Source organism: Callorhinus ursinus, unplaced genomic scaffold, assembly GCF_003265705.2.
Source record: "Callorhinus ursinus isolate GAN/ISIS: 27379988/994484 unplaced genomic scaffold, GSC_fseal_2.0 scaffold12, whole genome shotgun sequence".
Lineage (NCBI taxonomy): Eukaryota > Metazoa > Chordata > Mammalia > Carnivora > Otariidae > Callorhinus > Callorhinus ursinus.
Window position 1 is genome coordinate 78,018,288 of NW_027397074.1, and position 16,490 is coordinate 78,034,777.

General features: G+C 38.1%; 1 protein-coding gene across 9 annotated transcripts in view; it reads right to left on the minus strand.

Moving 5' to 3' along the window:
• Positions 1 to 16,490, minus strand: part of BRAF (B-Raf proto-oncogene, serine/threonine kinase) — a 180,814-nt gene that overhangs the window by 109,058 nt on the left and 55,266 nt on the right. The window lies entirely within an intron of this gene.

Here is a 16,490-nt window from a genome sequence, read left to right on the forward strand (position 1 = left end):
AGAATCATGATTTTAAAGATACTAGCTGGGCTTGAAAAAAGCATGGAAGTTATTACAGAAACCCTTTCTGGAGAAATAAAGAACTAAAAACTAACCAAGTCGAACTCAAAAAGGCTATTAATGAGGTGCAATCAAAAATGGGGGCACTAACTGCTAGGATAAATAAAGCAGAAGAGAGAATCAGCGATATAGAAGACCAAATGATGGAAAATAAAACAGCTGAGAGAAAGAGAGATAAACAACTATTGGATCACGAGGGCAGAATTCAAGAGATAACCGATACCATAAGACAAAATGACATTAGAATAATTGGGATCCCAGAAGAAGAAGAAAGAGAGATGGGGGCAGAAGTAATACTGGAGCAAATTATAGCAGAGAACTTCCCTAATTTGGGGAAGAAAAGAGGCATCAAAATCCAGGAGGCACAGAGAACCCCTCTCAATCAATAAAAATAGGTCAACACCCTGACATCTAATAGTAAAACTTACGAGTCTCAGAGACAAAGAGAAAATCCTGAAAGCAGCTCGGGAGAAGAGATATGTAACCTACAATGGTAGAAACATTAGACTGGCAACAGACCTATCCACAGAGACCTGGCAGGCCAGAAAGGACTGGCATGATATATTCGGAGCACTAAATGAGAAAAACATGCAGCCAAGAATACTATAACCAACTAGGCTGTCATTGAAAATAGAAGAAGAGATAAAAAGCTTCCAGGACAAACAAAAACTAAAGGAATCTGTGAACACCAAACCAGCCCTACAAGAAATATTGAAAGGGGTCCTCTAAGCAAAGAGAGAGCCTAAAAGCAACACAGACCAGAAAGGAACACAGACAATATACAGTTAACAGTCACCTTACAGTCAATACAATGGCACTAAATTCATATCTTTCAATAGTTACCCTGAATGTAAATGGGCTCAACGCCCCAATCAAAAGACACAGACTTTCAGATTGGATTAAAAAACAAGACCCATTGATATGCTGTCTGCAAGAGACTCATTTTAGACCCAAAGACACCCCCACATTGAAACTGAAGGGGTAGAAAACCATTTACCATGCTAATGGACACCAAAAGAAAGCTGAGGTGGCAATCCTTATATCAGACAAATTAGATTTTAAACCAAAGACTGTAATAAGAGATAAGGAAGGAGACTATATCCTACTTAAGGGTCTATCCAACAAGAAGCTCTAACAATTGTAAATATCTATGCCCCTAACATGGGAGCAGCCAATTATATGAGGCAATTAATAACAAAAGCAAAGAAACACATTGACAACAATGCAAAAATAGTGGGGGACTGTAACACCTCCCTCACTGAAATGGACAAATCATCTAGGCAAAAGATCAAGGAAATAAAGACTTTAAATGACACACTTGACCAAAATAGACTTTACAGACATATTCAGAACATTCCATCCCAAAGCAACGGAATACACATTCTTCTCTAGTGCCCATGGAACACTCTCCAGAATAGATCACATCCTAGGTCACAAACCAGGTCTCAACCGGTACAAAAAGATTGGGATCATTCCCTGCAAATTTTCAGACCACAATGCTTTGAAACTAGAACTCAATCACAAGAGGAAAGTCGGGAAGAACTCAAATACATGGAGGCTAAAGAGCATCCTACTAAAGAATGAATGGGTCAACCAGGAAATTAAAGAAGAATTAAAAAAACTCATGGAAACCAATGAAAATGAAAACACAACTATTCAAAATCTTTGGGATGCAGCAAAGGCAGTCCTAAGAGGAAAGTATATAGCAATACAAGCCTTTCTCAAGAAACAAGAAAGGTCTCAAATATACAACCTAACCTACACCTAAAGGAGCTAGAGAAAAAATAGCAAATAAAGCCTAAACCGAGCAGGAGAAGAGAAATAATAAAGATCAGAGCAGAAATCAATGAACTAGAAACCAAAAGAACAGTAGAATAGATCGACGAAACTAGGAGCTGGTTCTTTGAAAGAATTAACAAGATTGATAAACCCCTGGCCAGACTGATCAAAGAGAAAAAAGAAATGACCCAAATCAACAAAATCATGAATGAAAGAGGAGAGATCACAACCAACACCAAAGAAATACAAACAATTATAAGAACATATTATGAGCAACTCTATGCCAGCAAATTAGATAACCTGGAAGAAATGGGTGCATTCCTAGAGATGTATCAACTACCAAAACTGAACCAGGAAGAAATAGAAAACCTGAACAGACCTATAACCACTAAGGAAATTGAAGCAGTCATCAAAAATCTCCCAACAAACAAAAGCCCAGGGCCAGATGGCTTCCCAGGGGAATTCTACCAAACATTTAATGAAGAATTAATACCTATTCTCCTGAAACTGTTCCAAAATATAGAAATGGAAGGAAAACTCCCAAACTCATTTTATGAGGCCAGCATTACCTTGATCCCAAAACCAGACAAAGACCCCATCAAAAGCGAGAATTACAGACCAATATCCTTGATGAACATGGATGCAAAAATTCTCACCAAAATACTAGCCAATAGGATCCAACAGTACATTAAAAGGATTATTCACCACGACCAAGTGGGATTTGTCCCTGGGCTGCAAGGTTGGTTCAACATCCACGAATCAATCAACGTGATACAATACATTAACAAAAGAAAGAATAAGAATCATATGAATCTCTCAATAGATGCAGAAAAAGCATTTGACAAAGTACAGCATCCTTTCTTGATCAAAACTCTTCAGAGTATAGGGATAGAGGGTACATACCTCAATATCATAAAAGCCATCTATGAAAAACCTACAGCGAATATCATTCTCAATGGGGAAAAACAGAGAGCTTTCCCCCTAAGGTCAGGAATGCAGCAGGGATGTCCACTATCAACACTGCTATTCAACATAGTATTAGAAGTCCTAGCCACAGCAATCAGACAACAAAAAGAAATCAAAGGCATCCAAATTGGCAAAGAAGAAGTCAAACTGTCACTGTTTGCAGATGATATACTTTATGTGGAAAACCCAAAGACTCCAGACCCAAACTGCTAGAACTCATACAGGAATTCGGTAAAGTGGCAGGATATAAAATCAATGCACAGAAATCAGTGGCATTCCTATACGCCAACAACAAGACAGAAGAAAGAGAAATTAAAGAGTTGATCCCATTTACAACTGCACCCCAAACCATAAGATACCTAGGAATAAATCTAACCAAAGAGGCAAAGGATCTGTACTCAGAAAACTATAAAATACTCATGAGAGAAATTGAGGAAGACACAAAGGAATGGAAAAACGTTCCATGCTCATGGATTGGAAGAACAAACATTGTGAAGATGTCAATGCTACCTAGAGCAATCTACACATTCAATGCAATCCCCATCAAAATACCATCAACTTTTTTCAAAAAAATGGAACAAATCATCCTAAAATTTGTATGGAACCAGAAAAGACCTTGAATAGCCAGAGGAATGTTGAAAAAGAAAAGCAAAGCTGGCGGCATCACAATTCCGGACTTCCAGCTCTATTACAAAGCTGTCCTCATCAAGACAGTACGGTACTGGCACAAAAACAGACACATAGATCAATGGAACAGAATAGAGAGCCCAGAAATGGACCCTCAACTCTATGGTCAACTAATCTTTGACAAAGCACGAAAGAATGTCAATGGAAAAAAGTCTCTTCAACAAATGGTGTTGATATTGGACAACCACATGAAGAATGAAACTGGACCACTTCCTTACACCACACACAAAAATAGACTCCAAATGGTTGAAAGACCTAAATGTGAGACAGGAGTCCATCAAAATCCTAAAGGAGAACACAGGCAGCAACCTCTTCGACGTCAGCTGCAGCAACTTCTTCCTAGAAACATTGCCAAAGGCAAGGGAAGCAACAGCAAAAATGAACTACTGGGACTTCATCAAGATAAAAAGCTTTTGCACAGCAAAAGAAACAGTCCACAAAACCAAAGGACAACCGACAGAATGGGAGAAGATATTTGCAAATGACATATCAGATAAAGGGCTAGTATCCAAAATCTATAAAGAACTTATCAAACTCAACACCCAAAGAACAAATAATCCAATCAAGAAATGGCAGAAGACATGAACAGACATTTTTCCAAAGAAGACATCCAAATGGCCAACAGACACATGAAAAAGTGCTCAACATTGCTCAGCATCAGGGAAATCCAAATCAAAACCTCAATGAGATACCAACTCACACTAGTCAGAAAGGCTAAAATTAACAAGTCAGGAAACGACAGATGTTGGTGGGGATGCGGAGAAAGGGGAACCCTCCTACACTGTTGGTGGGAATGCAAGCTGGTACAGCCACTCTGGAAAACAGTATGGAGGTTCCTCAAAAAGTTGAAAATAGAGCTACCATACGATCCAGCAATTGCACTACCGCGTATTTACCGCAAAGATACAAATGTAGGGATTAGAAGGGGTATGTGCACCCCGATGTTTATAGCAGCAATGTCCACAATAGCCAAACTGTGGAAAGAGCCAAGATGTTCGACAGATGAATGGATAAAGAAGATGTGGTGTGTGTGTGTGTGTGTACACACACACACACACACACACACACACACACACACACACACAGGAATATTATGCAGCCATCAAAAGGAATGAGATCTTGCCATTTGCAACGATGTGGCTAGAACTGGAGGGTGTTATGCTGAGCGAAATAAGTCAATCAGAGAAAGACATGTATCATATGACTTCACTGATATGAGGAATTCTTAATCTCAGGAAACAAAGTGAGGGTTGCTGGAGTGGGGGGGGTGGGAGGGATGGGGTGGCTGGGTGATAGACATTGGGGAGGGTATGTGCTATGGTGAGCTTTGTGAATTGTGCAAAACTGTTGAATTACAGATCTGTACCTCTGAAACAAATAATGCAGTATATGTTAAGAAAAAATAAAAGAAGAAGATAGCAGGAGGGGAAGAATGGAGGGGGGGAAATCAGAGGGGGAGATGAACCATGAGAGACGGATGGACTCTGAAAAACAAACTGAGGGTTCTAGAGGGGAGAGGGTGGGAGGATGGGTTAGGTTGCTGATGGGTATTAAAGAGGGCACGTTCTGCATGGAGCACTGGGTGGTATGCACAAACAATGAATCATGGAACAAGACATCAGAAACTAATGATGTAATGTATGGTGATTAACATAACAATAAAAAATTAAAAAAATTTTTAAAATAAAAAATAAATGATTCTGACTCTGGAATTTTACATACAGGCAAACTACCAATCAAGTGTAAGAGTAAATGAAAATCTTTCTGGACATGTAAAGTCTCAAAAACTTACTTCAATAGGAATCATAGGTCTGAAAACATTCCTATCATTTGACTTAGCAAGTCCACCTCCAGGAATTTTACAAATCTCACACAAAACTGGAAAAACATAGTAGGTCCCTGGTTCTAGCCTTTAAAAAGATAAGCAAGTCACCACATGAAAAAACATCAACTAATTTTTGAAAATGGCACTATCTTTACATAAAACAAAACAAACACAAAAGAAGAACGGGAATAAACTGGTCTAATAAAAAAAAAAAGAAAGGAAAACACCCCATCAAAAGTCATGTTTCAGAGTAAAGGGTTAAAAGACAGCAAGTGTGGTTTTAGTACAGTAAATACGGTAAGCAAGAGGCACATGAAAACAAGAAAGAGGTCAGAAAAACTAAGCAAGAAGCCAGATTATGAGGAAGTCCTGAAATCCATGGTAAGTAGTTTGGATTTTACTCTAAGTGCAATGAGAATCCAAACTCTCGAAACCAGGTGTGTGTGTGTGTGTGTGTGTGTGTGTGTGACATAATCTGATTGCTATCTTATTATTACTGACAATTATTATCCTGTTTTCTAGATGAGAATATTGTGGCACAGAAGTATTAAGTATTTTGCACACAGCCACAGAGCTAGTGAACAATAGTCAGGATTTAATTTTAGATAATGTAAATCCAGAGCAGTAAATATTGTAATTCCTCTAAATATCACTCCAGTGAAGAATGGATTATAGGGAGGCAAGAATGGATGCAAAGAATTCCAGTTGAGACTATGGTTGTAGGCTAAGCAAGAGATGATTGCTTGGACTAAGGTGGAAGCAGTGGAGATGGAGAAAAACTGGTGAATTTGGGATATATTTTAGAAGTAGAGAAAATAAGACTTACTAATGGATTAGACATGGGGAAGGGGTGGGAGAGAAAAATAAGAATCAAGAGCCAAAATTTTGGTATAAGCAACAGGATGGACAATGATGCCATTTACTGAAGTGGGGGAACCAAGAGGGAGAGTTAGCAAGCATTATGTCACCAACAGGAGAGGTCAATGAAATGATCAAGGAGGCAAGCTGGCCATGCTATAATCAGGGGCCAGAGGAGAGATGAAGCAGGAGATACATTTAGGTGTCTCAGCACACTAATAAGCAGATTTCCAAGGGAGTATAGGCAAAGACTCAACCATAAGGCCCATCAATATTTAGAGGACTAGTAAAAAAAAAATAGACACCACAAAAATGGTTGAGAAGAAATAGACACTGAGGTAGGAGAAAAACTATTCAGAGAAGAAAATTATTGGATAAAAACTGGAACAAGAATAATAGAAGGCACTAAGAAGGATGGAATTTTATATATCTGGTCATCACATTTACAGAATGAACAGGGCTGGGAGATAACACAGCATGTTTGTAGGCTAAAAGGAAAATCCAACAGAGAGGGAGAAACTGATGATGTGGAAGAGAGATGCTAACTGCAGGAAAGAAGCCCCAGAGACAGTAAGAAGAGATGGAACCTGAGTCACAAGAAGAGGAATTAGACTGGCAGGGAAGGTCTCTGATAATAAGTGAAAGGAAGAGAGAGAACACACCCCAATGCAGAGGGGTCTGCAGATTTGGTGGTGAGATGAGAGCTGCATCTAACTTCTCAATAAAGTTTGTGGTGAAGTCCACAGATGAGAGTGGGAGTTGTGACAAGTTTGCAATGAGTGGAAATGAAGTCTTAACCGGGAAAGTGAAGCAGCAGCAGCAGCAGCACTACCAGCAGACAGGTAAAGGCCTACTGAGGTTTATGGCATAAATTTAAAGTGGTACATTCAACTGCCTGAGTGTAGGCAGGGAGACGGTACACAGTTGGTATTTTGTTAGGCCCATAAAATGAAAGGCGAGAGAGTCAAGGGTATTTGTAATTGTTAAAGTCATTCCCTGGTCCTAAAGTTGGTGGATTGTGAAAAGACAGTTTCACTTAAGAAGGCTGAAGAAGTGCTATAATCAGGGGCCAGACAGCTGTTTGGAATCTTCTTAAGATTAAAAAAGAGGTGGAGGGGCGCCTGGGTGACTCAGGTCACGATCTGAGGGTCCTGGGCTAGAGCCCCAAGACGGGCTCTCTGCTCACAGGGAACCTGTTTCTCCCACTCCTCCCTGCTCATGCTCTCTCTTGCTCTCTCTCAAATAAATAAAATCTTTGAAAAATAAAAATAAAAAAGAGGTTGAGAATTTAAGAGTTTATTGATCATAGTTCCACAATAACTTTGGGCAGGTAGAGAGTGAGAAATACAAAGAGGGAAGTAGTACTCATGAAATCAATAAGAAGAAAATATCTTGACTTTTCAGTTAAACTTGGAAATTAATCTAAAATTATCCAAAATGGAATAAAGGGAGGAAAGATTTTCTTTTCCCCCCTCTGGCTAATTAACAGCAGGTAGACCTTAGAGTTTCAGGGATCCTAGAAAAACAAAACAGCACCAAAAATGAGCTATTTTATTATTATTATTTTTTAAGATTTTATTTTTAAGTAGTCTCTACACCCAATTTGGGGCCTGAAGTCACAATCCTGAGATCAAGAGCTGCATGCTCCACTGACTGAGCCAGCCAGGTGGCCCCCCAAAAACTTTTTTAAACTGTCCGTAAGATCATGCACTAAATTTATTTAACTTTAAAAACAAGTCACTCTTAGTTTTCCAAAACCCTGGAACACCATTCCAGAGCACTGAGCCTTACAATTCTAAAATAAAAGATGTGTGGGAAAACATAAGTAAATAACTAGGGCATAATGGCCTATTGTAAGCTCAGTCAAGTTAAGATCTATACCACACTGATCACTATTTTATTCCCAGCACCTAAGAACACTAGCATGAAGCAGGTAGTTTACAGGTCAGAGAAGTAGGAGCCACCTTAGTCAAAATATTTTCCATCTTTCTCAAATGAAGCTCCGTGAGAGAATTCAGTCCTAATGCACCAAGTGTGAGTCCAAGGCATTCTCTCCGATGTTTCGACAATGAGGCTTATATGACTCTCAAAAGAGACAGTTAAAAAATATGTTCACTAATTTTAGGTATTTTTTGGTAAATCCTGAAATAATGAACAATATTTTGTGAAGAGCACTTGGTGGTATGTGAATGTTTTCAGGATACGATGCTACAAAAAACATCACCTATTTCCTTTGCTTTATGGGCTTTTCCCCTTCCCCAAAAAATACACTGTTGAGTTTTCAACAATCTTATAATTTCTCCCTCAGTATAAGATCTCTCCAGCTTCTAACTCCATTTTCCCTATGCCATGTACTCTAATAACAAGTCGGTGATAGGAATATTATGCCAGAATTGTGCTTTTCTAGTGCTTACTTTGTGCCAGGCCCTGTTAACACACTTTGTATACATTAAACTGGTTCAACTCCTCCCAATAACTCAAGGAGTTTGGAACTATTATTATCCTTACTTTAGAGAAGAGGAAATAGGTGAAAAAATAAACTTGGTCCAGGTCAGACAGCTAATTAAGTGATAGAACAATTATGACAGACTACATGGCCTGTGTGTCTTTGAGAAAGACAGTAGCCCCCTTGATCTGCTGTGGCACTTTCCAGTTTCAGCTACCTGCAGTCCACTACAGTCTGCAAAGAGCTAATCCTCCTTCTGACAGATTGTCAGGTCATTAGTGGCCTAATGCTACATCACAGTGCCCATGTCATTCCCCTCACTTCATCTCACCATGCAGGCATTTATCATCTCACACAGTCACAAGGATAAGTACAGTACAAGAAGATACTGTGAGAGAGAGAGAGGAGACAACACCTAATTTTTATTATAGTATATTGTTATAGTTGCATTATTTTATTATTAGTTATGTTGTTAATCTCTTCCTACACCTAATTTATAAATTAAACTTTATCAGAGGTATGTATGTTCAGGAAAAAACAAAGTATATATAGGTTTCAGTACTGTCCACAGTTTCAGGCATCCACTGGGGTTCTTGGAACATATCCCCCATGGATAAAGGGGGATGTGGACTACTAGAAGAAAAATTCCATCATCGGGTAATTAAACCAAAATCCTTGACATTGTAGTTGAGGAAAGACAAGCACAAAACAAACTAATATGTCAAATGGTGATAAAAAGTTATAAAGAAAAATCTAGCTGGAAAGCAGGAAGGAGGGGGGTGGCTATTAATTCTATAAAGCAGTCAGAGTTTAAGGACTCACTGATAATATATGAATGGAGACCTGAGGGAGTGAGGGAGCAAACTCACCACGTAGGTATATAAAAAGAAAACCAAACAGAAAACAAATGCAAGGCATTAAGACAGGAGAAGAACGGACTGGTGACAGGCTGACTGCATTCATGACCCCAATTAATGGCTTCCCTGTAGGCATACCTTCTGTTCAATAACTTGCAATCCCTTTCCACTCAAACCCCAGGCTTCTCCAAGTGACTCGTTTTAGGCCAACAGGATATTAGGAAACATGACCCAAGGAGAAGCTTAAAATGCAAACACAAACTTCTTGCTTTCCTGCACCATTGAACTTGCTTGCTCATATAGCTCTGCCTTGCTATGAAACATGTTTGGGCTAGCTTCCTAGAACCAAGTTGTGCCATTCAAGGCCATCCTAGACCAGCCAGCCTACTTAAACCACCAGTTTGGTCACAGAAACATAAGAGAGCCTAGCCAAGGTTAGCTCAGCCCATGGCCTGTTCACAGACTCACAGTTGTTGTTCAAAGCACTAAGCTTTGGGGTGGTTTGTTACACCATAAATAATAACACTGTGTTAGAAGAAGAGCACAACAACATGCAATAGAACAACATACAAAAACTTGTACATGCATCTTCACAGATGCATTATGCACAATTAACCAAAAAGGGGAAACAACCCCAACCATTCAACTAATGAATAAATAAAATGTGGTATATATCCATTCACTAGAACATTACTTGGCAATAAAACTAAAACACTGATATATGCTATAACATGAACAAATCTTGAAAATGTACTTAGTGAATACAGTCACAAAGGACCACATACTGAGTTTGCATGAAATGCCCACATTAGGGAAATCACAGAGACAGAAATTAGTGGTTGCCTGGGACTGAGGCAGAGACTGAGTGATGATGGCTACAGGGTATGGGGTTCCTTTCTTGGAGAGATGAAAATATTCTAAAACTGATTTTGGTGATGGTTGTTGCACAACTCTGTGAACATAGGAAAAGCCACTGAATTGCACTTTAAATGGGTGATTTGTAGGTTATGTGAACTCTATCTCAATAAAGATTTTTTTTAAAGGAAGTTGTGATCATTCAGATTTTTTAAAGTAGCTGCTATATTGAAAATGAACCATAGTGGGAGCAAGAGTTGATGCCAAGAAACCAGATGGGAAATGACTGCCAAATGCAAGAAAATGGTGCCTTTTATCAGACTGATACAGGCAGAGGTGGTAAGATGCATCATAGCCTGGATATATCATAAAGATAGAGTCAATAGGTTTGCTGATGAAATGAATGCAGGGTATGATAAAGGGGGTCATCTTTGACTCTACAGTTTTTAACCTATGTAAGCCAACAGACACAAGAGCACCAAATTGAAAAGACTGCAGAAGGAAGACTAGAGGTGGGACTGGGGGACACAGCACAAGGAGTTAAAAATTTTATTTTAAACATCCTGAGAGGCTTATTAAACAATCAGAGTGGAGAACTTAAATAAGAGCTAGATATCCGTATCTGGAATTAAATTAAGAGGTCTGGGCTGGAGATATAAATTTGGAAGTTGAGAAGTAACATGTTTTTCACCCATTCTAAAAGACACTTTTTCTTTTACATTATAACAGAAATCAGAATGCATCTTACAACTGATGACATCTTAAAATTGCTGTTGTCCAGATGGTGAGCATGATGTAGTTCTCACTGCCCGCATATGTACAACTTGATGAACTCTATTCAGACTGTTGTCAGTAAACTAACTTATGAGCATTGTTGGTATTATGTATGTTGACATTAACTGCCACTGTAAAATACATCCAGAAAGATTATGTTTCTCCATTGAAACAAAAGTTATTATGTATGCAGAAAGGCACAAAATAAGAGATGGCTGAGCATAAATTTGATGTGAGTGGAGCAGCAGATAAGTCTAAAAAGTGAAAATAAGCACTGAAAAAGTTTAATTGACTATTTTTTGGTGGTACATAAAACAACAGTGTATCTTACAATCAACTGTATCACTGATTCAGTGAAAAATGAGAGATGATATTTAAAACCATAAAATGAAAAGACAGACCACAGGGTAAGATCCTACCTCATCATAGCTCTTCCCTCATAGGAGAATTGCAAAAATTTAGTGAGATATTTATAAAGCACTATGCAGACTGCTTAAGACATAATTAAAAACACAACCATTGGGGTGCCTGGGTGGCTCAGATGGTTAAGTGTCTGCCTTCAGCTCAGGTCATGATCCCAGGGTCCTGGGATCCAGCCCCACGTCTGGCTCCTGGCTCAACGGGGAGCCTGCTTCTCCCTCTCCCTCTGGCTCTCCCCCTGCTCATGCTCTCTCTCTGTATCTCTGTGTCTCAAATGAATAATATTTTAAAAATCTTAACAAAAAAACAAAACACAACCATTAAGCATTGATATCATCATTAAATGTTTAAAGGCCCACAACAAAATTCTATCAAATGAACAGTTTCCAGAGAAGGTGTACTGGCCAGGATAGGCTACATTATGCTGTGTGTTAAGGAATCCCCAATATCTATGGCTTAAAACAAAAAAGGTTTATTTCTCATTCATGATATCTGTCCATTTCAGAGAGGCAGGGAAGCCCTGATTATTTTATCTGATTACTATAGTCATTCAGGGATTCAAGCTGAAAGAGCAGCCACCATTTTGAACAATGCCAATCACCAGGCTGGACAGAAGGTGGGTGGGGGAAAGCTCTGGAGGAATTAACATGGGCAATTAGACATAAGACATGAGGTGACACAAGACATTGCTGTTCATAACACATTGAACCGAACTAGCCACAAGGCCTTCGGTGTGATCAGAATAGGAAAACTGGATATGGGTAAGAAGCACAAGTGACTACCATAGAAGACTGATTTATCTAGAAATATATATAAGAAAACTATAGAAAGATAACCTGACACTTGGGCTTAAGCAGAATGATTACTAGATGCCGTGGAAGAAATAAGGAAATATATTATGTCTACCAAACACCATCCACATTTAATAATAGCCTTTGTCCCTTCTTTAACTCCAGTATAGTTAACATACAATACTACATGGGTTTCAGGTGTACAACATAGTGATTCCACAATTCTATAAATTACTCAGTGCTCATCATGATCAGTGTATGATGAATCCCCTTCATCTATTTCACCCATTCCCCCATCCAATTCTCCTCTGGTAACCTTCAGATGTTTCCTATACAGAAGTCTGTTTTTTGGTTTGTCTCTCTTTTTTTCCTTTGTTTGGTTTTTTAAAATTCCACATATGGGTGAAATCATATGATATTTGTCTTTCTCTGACTTATTTCACTTAGCATTATGCCCTCTAGATTCATCCATGTTGTTGCAAATGGCAAGAATTCATTCCTTTTTATGACTAATATTCCAGTGTATGTACGTATATATACATAGGCATATATGTACATATACACAAACCCCACTTCTTCTTTACCCATTCATCTATCATTGGCCACTCGGGCTGCTTCCATAATTTGGCTACTGTGAATAATGCCGCAATAAACAAAGGGATGCAAATATCTTTTCACATAAGTGTTTTTATATTCTTTGAGTAAATGCTCAGTACTGGAATTACTGAATCACATGGTAATTCTCATTTTTAAAATTTTGAGGAACCTCCATTCAGTTTTCCACAGCGGCTGTACCCGTTTGCATTCCCTCCAATGGTGTATAATGGTTCCTTTTTCTCTAGATCCTTGACAACACGTTTCTTGTGTTTTTGATTTTAGCCATTCTGACAGGTGTGAGGTGAAATCTCATTGTGGTTTTGATTTGTATTTCCCTGATGATGAGTGATGTTGACCATCTTTTCATGTGTCTGTTGGCCATCTGCATGTCTTCTGCCCATTTTTTAAATTGGATTATTTTTTTGCTGTTGACTTGTATAAATTATATATTTTGGATACTAAACTGTTATCTAATGTCATTTGCAAATATCTTCTCCCATTCAATAAGCTGTCTTTTAGTTTTGATGATTGTTTCCTTCATTGTGCAGAGCTTTTTATTTTGATATAGTTTCAACAGTTTATTTTTGCTTTTGTTTCCCTCCCTTCAGGAGACATATCTAGAAAAACGTTGCTATGGCTGAAGTCAAGGAAATTACTGCCTGTGCTTTTTTAGGATTTTTATGGCTTCAGGTTTCACATTTACATCTTTGATTGATGTTGAGTTTGTGAATGGTGAAAGAAAGTGGCCCAGTTTCATTCCTTTGCATGTAGCTGTCCAGTTTTCCCCCACACCATTTGTTGAAGAGACTGTCTTTTCCCCATTGCATATTTTTGTCTCTTTTGTCAAAGGTTAATTGACCATTTAATCATGGGTTCATTTCTGGGCTCTCTATTCTGTTCTGCTGATCTATGTGTCTACTTTTGTGCCAGTACCACACTGTTTTGATTAACAGAGCTTGGTAGTATATCTTGAAATCTGAGATTATGATATCTTCAATTTTGTCATTCTTTTTCAAGACTGCTTTGGCTGTTTGGGGTCTTCTGTAGCTCCATATGAATTTTAAAATTATTTGTTATAGTTCTGTGAAAAATGCTACTGGTATTTTGATAGGGATTGCATTCAATCTGTAGATTGCTTTGGTAGTGTGGACATTTTAACAATATTTGTTCTTCCAATCCATGAGCATGGGGTATCCTTCCATTTGTTTATCTTCAACTTCTTTCATCAGTGTTGTATACTTTTCAGAGTACAGGTCTGAATTTCCTTGGTTAAGTTTATTCCCAGGAATTTTATTATTTTTGGTGCAATTATAAATGTGATTGTTTTCTTAATTTTTCTTTCTGCTATTTCATTATTAGTGTGTAGAAATGGAATGGATTTGTGTATATTGATTTTGTATTATGCAACTTTACTGAATTCATTTATCAGTTCTAGTAGTCTTTTGGTGGAGTCTTCAGGGTTTTCTATGTATAATTTCATGTCATCTGCAAAGAGTGAAAGTTTTACTTCTTCCTTACTAATCTGGATTCTTTTTATTTTTTTCTTGTGTATTGTGACTAGGACTTCCAGTACTATTGAATAAAAGTGGTGAGGGTGGACATCCTTGTTTTGTTCCTGACCTCAGGGGAAAAGCTTAATTCACGCCGCCTACCCCCCCCCCCAGTATGATGTTAAATGTGAGTTTTTCCACATGTGGCCTTTATTATGTTGAGGTATGTTCCTTATAAATCTACTTTGTTGAGGGTTTTTTATCATGAATGGATGTTGTACTTTGTCAAATGCTTTTTCTATATCTATTGAAATGATCATATGGTTTTCATCCTGTCTCTTGTTGATGTATCACATTGGCTGATTTGCAAATACTGAACCACACTTGCATCCCAGAAATAAATCCCACTTGATAGGCGGTGATTTTTTTCATTGTATTGTTGGATTCAGTTTGCCAATGTTTTGTTGAGGATTTCTGCATCTGTGTTCACCAGAGATATCAGCCTGTAGTTCCCCTTTTTTGTGGTATCTTGAACTGGTTTTGGTATCAGCATAATGCTGGCCTCACTGAATGAATTTGGAAATTTTCCTTCCTCTTCTATTTTTTGGGAAAGTTTGAGAAGAAAAGGTATCAATTCTTCATTAAATGTTTGGTTTTTCCAATTACTGCTTCAATTTCATTGCTGTTGTTTTTGCAGAAAAATTTCTGTTTCTGTTCAAATTTTCTATTTCTTCCTGCTTCAGTTTTGGGAGGTTATATGTTTCTAGGAATTTACCCATTTCTTCTAGGTTGTCAAATCTGTTGCTATCTAATTTTTCATAATACTCTCTTACGATCCATTGTATTTCTGTGGTGTCAGTTATTTTTTCTTCTCTTTCATTTGTGACTTTGAGTTCTTTCTTTAATGAATCTGGCTAGAGGTTTATCAATTTTGCTGATCATTTCAAAGAACCAGCTCCTCATTCCATTGATCTGTTCTGTTTCTTAGTTTCTATAACACTTATTTCTGCTCTCATTTTTATTATTTCCTTTTTTCTGCTGGTTTTTGGTTTTGTTTGTTTTCAAGCTTCTTGAGGTAGGCCTGTATTGCTATAAACTTCCTCCTAGAACCCCTTTTGCTTCATCCCAAAGATTTTGGACTGTCCTGTTTTCATTTTCATTTCTTTCCATATAATTTTTTATTTCTTTGATTTTTTGGTTGATCCATTCATTGTTTAGTAGTATCTCATTTGACCTCCATGTATTTATGGTCTTTCCAGAATTTTTTTCTTGTGGTTGATTTCTAGTTACACAGCATTGTGGTCAGAGAAGATGCATGACGACTTCAGTCCTTTTTAATTTGTTGAGGCTTGTTTTGTTGCCTAATATTCTGTGTTTGCTTGAAAAGAATGTGTATTCTGCTGTTTTAGGATGGAATGTTCTGTATATGCCTGTTAAAACCATCTGGTCCAGTGTGTCATTCAAAGCCTCCGTTTTCTTGTTCATTTTGTTTGGATGACCTGTCCACTGATGTAAGGGGTATAAAAGTCCCCTACTATTACTGTATTACTATCGATTACTTCCTTTATGTTTGTTATTGCTGCTCTATGTATTTGGGTGCTCTCATGTTGGGTGCATAAATATTTACAATTGTTGTATCTTGTTAGATTATCCCCTTCATTATTATGTAGTAACCTTCTTTGTCTTTGTTTTAATGTATATTTTGTCCAAATATAAGTATGGCCACCCTGGCTTTCTTTTGACAGCCATTTATACGATAAATGTTTCTCCACCCCCTCAATCTGTATGTGTCTTTAGGTCTGAAATGAGTGTCTTGTAGGCAGCATATAGACAGGTCTTGTTTTTTTATCCATTCCACCACCCTATGTCTTTTGATTGGAGCCTTTAGTCCATTTACAAAGTAACTACTGATAGGGGTGCCTGGGTGGCTCAGTCAGTTGAGTGTCTGATTCTTGATTTTGGCTCGGGTCATGATCTCGGGGTCCTGGTGGGCCTCTATGCTCAGCAGGGAGTCTGCTTGGGGATTCTTTTCCTCTCCCTCTGCCCCACCCCACGCACACGTGTGTGCACTAAGACAGATGAATA